Raw genomic sequence first — 11,503 nt, 5'->3', positions numbered from 1 at the left:
CTATTATCTGTAAATGTTTCTAGTTTTTGGAGCTCCTAATCAGGATGAAGAGTTTTGAACTTGCAGTTCCATCTGTGAAGCCATTCCACCTGCCCCGCTCTCTCTTCCTGGAGAATAAGGGAGCACAGATGGGCCCAAGGAATTCCGCCCTCAACACCATACCTTACAAACTACATGCTTCCCTCTGAGACTAGACTCTGGTAGAGCCCAGCACACACTTGCAAGGGCTTTAAGCTCCCTGGGAATGACTCGTTGACAAAATGACAAACTTGGACCCTGAAGTCTCATCTCAGTCAGATCCTTCCCTCCTCCCATGAAGACCTGCTGCTAATTGTATGGTTCTCCCTGGGCTTTCCTCCTGGCACAGAGAGGCAGGCAGTAATAAGGAAGCATGTGTGAAATATTTCCCACAATAACCAACGTATTGGAGAAAATGAGGTCAGGGGCGGCCTTACTGAATACGGTGACAGGTAGACAAAGAGCTGAAAGAACAGGAAGAAGGAACTCATGGAAATACCTTGCTAAACGAATGAAGCAGACCATAAAACATCATATAGTTAATGATAATCATTTAGTTACATGCCCCAAAAGGAACATAACTCACTCAGAAAAGCTTGCCCATGTAGCATCCGTGTGAAAGCTTTGGGTTAGGGTTCCATTTCACTCTTGGGACCTGTTCAGGTTTGAACGTGCTTAACTTGATGATGATGATGATGATGATGATGATGATGATGTAGAAGATACTTCAAACATTGTGCCAGGGTTCCCATGCCCTGAAATGGTGCTTGAGGGCACCAAACAATGCCAGGCTTCACAGATCCCAGGCAGGAACATGAGGCTTGGCCCCAAATTGTGCTGGGACAGCCCTAGCAACTCTGCCTTCCCCCTCAGAAGACCAGAAAGGGGTTAATTCCACTTCCTCCCTCTTTGAGTTTCTATCCTACAGGGTGTGGTGGGAGGCTTTATGAGAGAAGGACAATCTGTAGGAATCAGGCATTGTTGCATGTTAGAATATCCTGGGAACCTCTACAATTTCAGTGCCAGGTTGGTCCCCACACTAATTAAAGCAAAACCTCTGAGGCTGAGACCCAGATAGTAGTATTTTTTAAGTCTCTTTAGGAAAATCCAGAGCCAAGCAACAGTGGTGTGCTGGAGCCAACTCACACGAGAGTATGCCATGCACATCTCTTTCTGTGATAGAAGAAGGATGATAGCTGGCATTTGTCCCTAAGTCCTGGCACAGAGCTCCAAAATCTCTTGGAATTTTTTGAATAATAGGAGTATCTCTTCTACTTCTAACAAGCCCCTTGACAACATACCTGAGTCTGTGAGAATGAAATGACTCACAATGAGCCCTTATATAGCTTCAAGCTAGGTCTGGCCACACTAGAAAGACCAAATGTGGATAGGAGGTTGGCATTTTCAGCCACTCCTCTGACCTCGGGGGAAGAGTGATTTAACCGATCATACCTGAATAAGGAATTCCCATATAGAAGTCTGGACTCTGAGGCTCAGGGGAACTTCCTGGTAGGGCATCATATCAATGTACAGGAAGGTGGCATCTTTATAGGAAAAGAACTCTTGCACTCGAGACTGTACCAGATCTTGCCCTATGTACCTGGTCATTTGGCTATTCATTTATATCCTTTATAATGAAATGGTAATCATTTCCCCAGTGGTCTCCTGAGTTCAGTGTACCATTCTAACAAATTATCAAGCTGGAGGGGATTGTGGGAAGCCCCATATTTGTAGTCGTCTAGGCAGAAGGGTGGGTGACTTGGAGAATGCCTGAAATTTGTGGCTAGTGTCTGAAGTCAGGACAGCCTTGTGAAGGAATTTGCCCTTCATCTGTGGGGTCTTCAATAACTCCGTGGAGTGTCAGAATTGAATTGAATCTTAGGACCTCCGATTGGTGTCAGAGACTTGGTGCCAGAACACACTTCCCAACCCCATCTTCAGTGATTCCATGTGGACAGGTTGAAGTCAGCTATGGTGAGGACATTTATAATATGGGAATTGCAAATTAGGGCTTATCCTCCCACTGCCTATGAGAACCAGTTGCTAAACCTTTCCAGTACTGCACTGTTTTTAGGATCAGTAGCCTCCACCATCAGGTGCTTATAATGAGATGTCTGAAAGAGCTGAGGAGGGCATAGTCCTAACTACTGGGATTTCCCATTTCACATACATCCAAGTGAGGCCAAGTCTACTCTATGATTAAGGGGCAACCTCTCCTTTCTCAATCCCTCCACAACTCTTGCCTCAATGTGAGTCATGCCTAACCTGTTGATTACACTGACCTTTAGTCGCTAGGCAAAACCGTACTTGAGAAGACAATCCTGCCTTCCAATAAATCAGGGAGAAGCCATAACTACTTCTTCATGTTAATTTCTCATGTGTCCTTCTTTTTCCTTTCGAATTGTTTAATTTATTGTAAATCTTTAAAAGTGGATGGGTCCTGTTCACATCTTAGTCTCAGCTTGACTCAAATTTCTTTCTGGGAATTCAAGAGAGGTGTTCTCTTTCTTAAGACTTCAGGAAATTCACTTAAATGTTATGTGTTTTCTGAGATAATTAATTCACCAGTGCAATTCCCACCTGGAATTCTCTCTTTCCCCACTACCCAACTCCTCTTCACATTTTGTTCTAATTTGCTTAATATTTTTTCCTTACTGACCCGTAATTCACTTAAGAGCATGAACACACATGCATTTGTCCAAGAAACCACTGCTTGGGAAATATCTGATCCTTTTCATATCCAATTTTTCACTATTCATTTAAAACAGAGGTTCAGTTGTTATCCCACCATTAGAACGTAGGGTTTAGTTGCATTCTTAAGGGAACTTAAAATTTTTGCAATATATTGCAGAAATTGGCACACCTAAAGAAATGAATCACACTAAGACTTAAATTGGAATATTGAAGGTGTAGAATCAGAAACAACAGCTAGAAAACATGGAGGCTTAGAAATTCAGTTCAAGGTGAAATGTGACTTCATAAAGGGATGACCCTCTTACACACACACACACACACACACACACACACCACCTCTTTTTTTCAATTACTCATTGTGAGGCTAAACCAAACCTGGTACACAATTCTTTCAGTTTAAGTCTCAAAAGTATGCTCAGTATTCAATTTGGTCCTAAAGTCTGTATCTTGTCTTTGTGTTATACTGAGAGATTAAATTAGGGTTAATCTCAATCAGCATTGCTGAATACAAGTTTTGTAGTGACAGAGTAAGATTCTTCATTGTCCAATACAGCAGTCACTGGCAAGCACATGCACTATGACTAGTGCAACTGTATTATAATTTTACTTAATTAATTTATATAGACATATGTAGCTAATGGTTACCATATTGCACAGTTCAGATGTAGAAAAACAATCACAAACAGGAATTTGAGGGACAAAGTATGCTAGGTATCACATTTCAGCTTGCTGGTGCTGTCATAACAAAGCTCAAACTGGATGGGTTCAAAAATAGAAATATACCTTCCCACAGCTTTAAATTCCAGAAGTCTGAGATCAAGGTGTTGTTCCTTAGGAAGGCTATGAGGGAAGTGTCTATTTCAAGGTTCTCTTTGGCTTATAGATGGTGATCTTCTCCTTGTGTCTTCACATTGTCCTCCCTTTGTTCATGTCTATGTCCAGAGGAATTATAAGGACACCAGTGATATCGGATTAGGGTCCACCCTAATGACCTCATTTTAATTTAATTACCTCTTTGAAGACACTCTCCAAATACAGTCACATCTGAGGTGCTAAGGATTATAATTTCAATATATGAATTTGTAGGGAAGAGGAGAGAGACACAGTTCAACACATAGCACCTTCATTGACTTCCAGCAAGACTTCTCTCCAATTATAAAATGAGGTAAGCAGAGTCTGCTATACCTCTTTCTTAGGATAAAATGAGATTGATAGATGAAACAATTTTCCATCTTAAAGTTTCCTGATGGAGGCAATCTGGTAATGTTATTACTGTTTTGTTAAGCTTGTTCCTAATTTCTCCTAAGTTTTCCTATAAAAAATGATCCATCTAAAATATGTGGAGGCACCTGGGTGGCTCAGTCAGTTAGGCATCTCCCTTTAGCTCAGGTCATAATCTCAGGGTTCTGGAATCAAGCCCCACATTGGGCTCCCTGTTCAGCAGAGTCTGCTTCTCCTTCTCCCTCTACCTTTCATCTCTGTTCATGCTCTCTCTCTCTCTCTCTCACTCTTCTCTCTCAAACAAACAAATAAATAAAATCTTAAAAAATAAAGTAAAATATGTAGAGGTTAAAAAACACACTCTGAACAAACAATGGATCAAAGAGTAAATCAAAAGGGAAGTTTAAAAATATCTTGATATTTAATATCAAATAAAAATAAAAACACCACATGTCAAAACTTATGGGATGCAGTAAAATAAGTTCTAAGAGGGAAGTTTATAGTAATAAACACCTACATTAAGAAAAAAGAAAGATCTCAAATAACAACCTAACTTGGCACTTCAAGGAACTAGAAAAAGACAAATAAATTAAGTCCAAAGTTAGTAGAAGGAAAAAAATAACAAAGATTAGAGTGGAAATAAATGACACAGAGACTAGAAAGACATGGAAAAGACCGATGACACCGAAAATTTGTTTATTGAAAAGATAAAAAAACTGACAAAATTTAAGCTAAATTTTAAAAAATATTTTATTTATTTATTCATGAAAGACACAGAGAGAAAGAGGCAGAGACATAGGCAGGGAAAAGCAGGCTCCCCACAAGGAGCCCAATGCGTGACTCTATCCTGGATCCCGGGATCAGGACCTGAGCTGAAGGCAGATGCTCAACCGCTGAGCCATCCAGGCATCCCAAAACTTCAGCTAAATTAACTAAGAAGACTTAAATAAAATAAAAATGAAAGTTAGCAACTGGGGGAATCCCTGGGTGGCTCAGCGGTTTAGTGCCTGCCTTCAGCTCAGGGCGTGATTCTGGAGTCCCAGGATCGAGTCCCACGTCAGGCTCCCTTCTTGGAGTCTGCTTCTCCCTCTGCTTGTGTCTCTGCCTCTCTCTCTCTCTCTCTGTGTCTCTCATGAATGAATAAATAAAAATCTTTTAAAAAGAGAGCTAGCAACTGATAACACAGAAATACTAAGAATCCTAAGAAGTAACTATGAACAGATATATGCCATGCCAATAAACTAGACAACTTAGGAGTGAATAAATTCCTGGAAAAATACAACCTACCAAGGCTAAATTGTGAAGAAATAGAGAGTGTGAATAGACCAGTAACAATTATGGAAATTAAATTAAAAACTGATGTCCATACTATCCAAAGCAGTCTACAAATTCAGTGTAATCTCTATAAAAATTTCTGTGCCATTGTTCACAGATGTAGAAAAAAAAAAGCAAAATTTGTATGGAATCACAAAATATCCTGAAAAACCAAAGAACCTTGAGCAAGAAGAGAAAAACTGCAGGCATCATGACTTCCTGATTTCAAATTATATTACAAAGCTATAGTAATTAAAATGGTATGGTATTGGCATAAAAACAGACATTGATCAACGGAACAGAACAGAGAGTCCAGAAATAAACCCATGCATATATGTTCAATTAAGTTTTGACAAAGCCAAGAATATACAATAGGAAAAGGACAGTCTCTTCAATAAACAGGTATTGAGAAAACTAGAGATCAACATGTAGAAGAATGAAACTAGACCACTATCGTAACATAATACAAAACATTCACCTCAAAATGGAATAAATACTTAAACATAAGACCTGACATCAGAAAACTCCTAGAACAAAACAGGAAAACAAGCTCTTTGACACTGGTCTTGGCAATGATTTTTTGGATTTGACACCAAAAGCACAGGTGACAAAAGCAAAAGTAGACAATAGATGAGGATCTACATTAAGCTAAACAGATACACAATGAAGGAAACCATCAACAAAACAATAAGGCAATCCATGGAATGGGAGAAAAGAATTTTAATCCATGTATTCTTTAAGTGGTTAATATCCAAAATCTGTAAGAAACTCCTACATCTCAATAGCAAAACAAACAGACAAACAAAACACGCACACACACGCACACATACAAACTCAATCAGAAAATGGACAAAAGTCTTGAATAGATATTTTTCCAAAGAAGACATAGAGATGGCAAACTGGTACAGGAAAAGGTACCCAACATCCCTAATCATCAGGGAAATGCAAATCAAAACCACAGTGAGGCATCACCTCACACCTGTTAGGATGTCTATTACCTATTATCAAAAAGATAAGGGACAAAAAAACTAGAGAGGACATAGAGACAAGGGAAGCATTGTACACTGTTGGTGTAAGAATAAGTTGGTATATCCACTGAGGAAAACAATATGGAGGTTCCTCAAGAAATTAGAAATACAATTACTATATGATCCAGCAATCCTACATTTGGGTATATATCCAAAGGAAGTGAAATCAGTATCTCAAGGAGGTATCTGTACTCCCATGTTGATTGCTGCATTATTTACAATATCCAAGGTATGGAGGCAACTTAAGTGTTCATTTATGGATTAAAAGATAAAGACAATGTGACAGAGATAAATAGATGGACCAAGATATGGTAGATATAAAACTACACAGATATGCACAAAATGAAATATCATTCAGCCTTAAAAATGAAGGAAATCCTGTCATTTGTGATAATATGTATGAAACTGGAAGGCATTATGCTAAGTGAAATAAGTCAGACAGAGAAAGACAAATATTGCATGGTATCACCTATATATAGAATATTAAAAAAAAAAAGTCAAACTCAGGGAAACAAAGAATAGAAAAGTGGCTGCCAAGGGCTGAGGGTGGGGGAAATGGGGAGATGTTGGTAAAAGGACACAGACTGTCAGATATAAAGTGAATAAAGTCTGAAGATCTAATGTATAACGTGGTGGTTATGGCTGACAACACTATATTGTATCATTGAAATGTGCCAAGAGAGTAGAGCTTAAGTGTTCTCATGCGCACACACACAAAAGTAAATATGTGATGTGATGGATGTGTTAATTAACTTGATGGTGAGAATCCTTTCATAAAGTATGCATATGTCAAATCATCATATTATATGCTTTACATATATTATAGGTTCATCATATATTATAATTTTATCAATTATACCTCAATAGAGCTAACAAAAGGAAGGGTCTATCAAGAGGTCCCCTTCACACAAATTACCCAGCCTCTGCTGAGTCTCTGTCACCCTACCACCTTTTATTTCCTCTTCTAAGCAGTTTTGCTCAGAGCTTCCTTTCCCTTTTTCAGCTTTTCATCAGCCAGGGGTAAAAATAATGGCTGGCATCTTTATAGCTTAGAGTTAGGTCTGGAGACTGAATCCTCAGGGCAATAGTGCAGGTTGACACTGGGTGAAGCCACCATATTTCACTCATCTTCTTAATGGTGGGACTTAGCACCAAGTTCTAAAGTTCCTTGGTGCTTTAAAGCATATTGGGCTTGATTCTTATGTTTTCCCCTCTCTGTTGAATTTCCATCAGGTATGTTGAAATTTTTTAACAGAAAGACTAAAATCAAATTAATTAGATAGGAGAGGACATATCATGTAATAGTATGATACCAGCTCTGAAATCAGACATACACCTACTCCATCACTTCTCTGCAAATTATGAAACCCTTTGTGTGTGATACTTTATCTATAAAAGAGAGAAAAGAGGTTTGGTGTGCATCAGCTAAGATGAGGCGTGTGAATGGCTTAGCACAGTACCTGGCACATAGAAGATAATTTTCATGTTAGCTACAATTGTTATTCATCTTAGAAATCTTAATATCAAACAATGGGGAGAGGGAAGTAGCATAACAGAGCCAGACACTTCAAGAGAATTAAAAACACATCATTTGCAGGATCTTTTCTAATTGTCAAGATCTATAATGCATGTTGTTGTCTTTTTGTTTGTTTGTTTGTTTGTTTGTTTTAAAGGACAGAATCATTTCACTTCACCATTGTCTGGATTTTGATAGAATAACAGCACTGAAAAACGTTGCCCCTGGGATCCCTGGGTGGCGCAGCGGTTTGGCGCCTGCCTTTGGCCCAGGGCGCGATCCTGGAGACCCGGGATCGAATCCCACATCGGGCTCCCGGTGCATGGAGCCTGCTTCTCCCTCTGCCTGTGTCTCTGCCTCTCTCTCTCTTTCTGTAACTATCATAAATAAATAAAAATTAAAAAAAAAAAAAAGAAAAACGTTGCCCATTTAAAAAAAAAAAAGAAAGAAAGAAAAACGTTGCCCATTTGAAGAATTGGAATTCCTAAAGCACTTTTAATTTCTAAGTATGCATGCTTTTCAAGGAGAACTCTCAAAGCACCTGTGGTATTAAGCATTTCTCTTTCAAGAGAGCAGCATGGTTTCTTGTAGGCCTATCCTTTTGCATCATGCATTGCCACGGTGACTTTTTTCCTGATCCCAACATGTGTTCTTACAACGTGTTTAATTTAGGAAGATTATAACCAATGATCAGCCCCTGTTCCCACCTGGATTCCTCATCATCTGTATTCTCGTATGAAGCCTTTGATGTTTTCGTACTTTAGATTTTAAAATGTATTTCTGATTATCATTTGTGGCCCGCAAAAGCCAAGGATCCCCCACTTTCCTAATCTTTCTCCCTTTATAAATTGTCCCTAATGTCCCATGAAATTACTTTTTCATTTTCTGTTTCCCTGATAGACATAAGATCTATGAAGGCAAATTCTGAGTGTGTATCGTTTACCACTGTACCCCTAGCAGCTCACACAATGTCTAGTTCAGATCAGGCACTTGCTAATTAATTGTTTAATTGTTTGTAGCTGTTTTGTTTTGTTTTTCTTACTTCATTGAGTTAAAGGAATGTGATAAGCCACGGGGATAAAAACCAACAAAGAAAGACTCAGAGCTTTCCAGCCCTATCACATCTGTAATATTTTGCATCCTAAAGACATTACTTGTAAACACTACTGATTTTGTTCACACCCCCCAGTGACTATAGGGAACTCATTAAGCATCCTCAAAGAAAGCAGCTGGTGTCTTAGCTTTTAGGCTGAGAATGAAGGAATTAGGTTCAAGGAACTAGGAAGTAGGATGATTGTCTTCCTTACTGTGACCCCACCCTTGGTCACCTTCTCAGTGTCCCACCCACCCATGGGAGAATGGAGAAGAGAAAAGGAGGAAGCAAATCCCAAAGAGTCATGGAGAACTAAAAGCCTTTTACTCATGTAAAAAATGAAATAAAAGCCCATAGAGAAAGAAAGAGAACCCTTCTTCACCATAATGTTCTGCACTAAACTCTAATCTATAGAGAAAGTAGCAGATGGATGGGTACAACCATTAACTCTGAGAACCTATTCATTGCTTGGATTGCTGCCTCAGTAGGGGGAAAGCCTTGTGAGAGAGGGAGCGAGAAGCAGTGTACCGCAGCAGAGAGGCCTCATTTCTCCCCATCTATGCATCCCTACAGGCATCTCTAACCCTAATCCTAACTTCAGGGGCAATATTTCTTTTTATTACTTAAATGAAAAGAATGCTCGGTTTTTGCCTAGAGGGAAAGTCACAGGGACCTATTACTTTAATACTTCTTAATGTTCTGGGATGTGCAGGCTTCAGGGAAATTTGATTATAAGAACTTTCAAATTCTACTGGGGTCATCATTCTGTCTGGAAGAATGACAGTGAGTGGACAAATCAAGACCAGCAAAACTAACAGAAAGATAAACTCTTTCCAAAGGATTAACTGACTTTTCATTCTCAGTATCTACCCAGAGAAGGACCCTGAAGTGGAAGCATCACACGAAGGCATCAGAATCTTCCCTTGCCATAGGAAAACATGGGAGCTGATAGTTGCATGTTGAGAATTTCAAACATGGTGTCCTCTTGCTGCTGTAAGTGGGAGCATTGGGGGGACCTTGGTTTGCCCAGTTCCAGCAGCTCTACTGACAGGGTGATGGGAAAGTAGTTTCCATCGTTTCTCTGTCTTTTAAATATACACAACAATATCACTATTAAATATTTTAAAAATGCCAGTTTCTTCAAAAGTCTAAGAAAATGTAATGTCCCCTGTGTTCACTAGAGATTTGCAACAGTGTGAAACCAGATTCTCTGGAAAATAAAGTTTTTGCCTTATGACTAGCAATTAAAAGCTCAGTGAGTGGTATTCTCCTTTCTTTAAGATTTAGATCAAAGCAAGGATGGCTGAATCTTAGGTAGCATTGTATAGTGGTGAGAGTGCTAAGGAATGAACCTCTGGAAGGGTGCGCCCTAGGTCAAGTTTGCCCACAATATTCTAGTAGTTTTGGAGAAATAACCTCAACCCACTCCCCTGGCCCACAAGCCCCTTCTCCTTCATTGCAAGATGAAAACGTTGAGCTGAGAGTTTCAAACTCCTCCCTGGAGACCTGTAGAGCTCTCCCCAGGTTTGGATAAAGGAAGAGTCAAGATGCCTTGCATCTGTATGTAAGATACCCTGGCATCTTTGTGTAAATTTGTATTTGAACAAAAGATGTCTCCGCTTTTAAAAGCTTGGAAACCACTGGGTTAGCTGGTCTCTAAGTCAATATCCTCCAATTCTATACCTCTAAGAATAAAGAAACGGCATCACGAAAGACAGACACTTTACCAGAAACAAGATGTTCACGCTTGAACTCTGCTTCTTCATTCTCTAGTTGTGTGACTTTGGGTAAAAAGAATGGTATTGTTAAGTACGGACAATTGCAGAAGAACAGGTCAATCAAACAAACTGTAGAAGTACCATCCTAACTTTATTTGTCCATGATTCTGTGGCTCTCAGTTCTTTTTAGAATAATCACTATGTCCGGCCTCTACTCACCTTTCTGCCATCATGCAGAAAGGAGGCTTGCTGTCAGCAACAGAGCTATGCCCAGAGACCAGAAAGACAAGTACACCTGCAGTGCCGTTGTCTGTGATCTGAAAAGGACTTTAAAATGCTCTTTTCTGCTCAAAAAATACAGAAAAGAATTACTCTGTGATCCAGCAGTTCCACTTTTGCATATATAGTCAAACTAATTGAAAGCACGGTCTCAAAGGTATGTCTGTGTATCCTTGTCCATAGCAGCGCTATTCACAAGAGCCATAAGGTGGCAATAGCCCGAGTATCGTGGATAAATGTATGAATAAACAAAATGCTATATATACAGATGATGGAATATTATTGTCTTTTAAAAGGAAGAAAATTCTGACACGTTCACAATGTGGATGAACCTTGAGGACAACATGTTAATTAAACAAGATAGTCATAAAAACACCAATACTGTATGATCCCACTGCTATGAGGTACCTAGACTAATCAGATTCATTGACAGAGGGAATGATGGTTGCCTGGGACCGAGCAAGGGGAATGAGGAGTTATTATTTCATTGGTACTGAGCTTTAGTTTTGTAAGATGAAGAGTGTCCTGCATACGGTTGGTGGCAATGATAGCAAACAATATGAATACACTTCATGCCGCCCAACTCTTCATTTAAACATGATTAAGATGGCAAATTTTATGT

Source organism: Canis lupus, chromosome 2 (genome assembly GCF_003254725.2).
Source record: "Canis lupus dingo isolate Sandy chromosome 2, ASM325472v2, whole genome shotgun sequence".
NCBI classification, from domain to species: domain Eukaryota; kingdom Metazoa; phylum Chordata; class Mammalia; order Carnivora; family Canidae; genus Canis; species Canis lupus.
Note: the sequence above shows the minus strand (reverse complement) of the source record.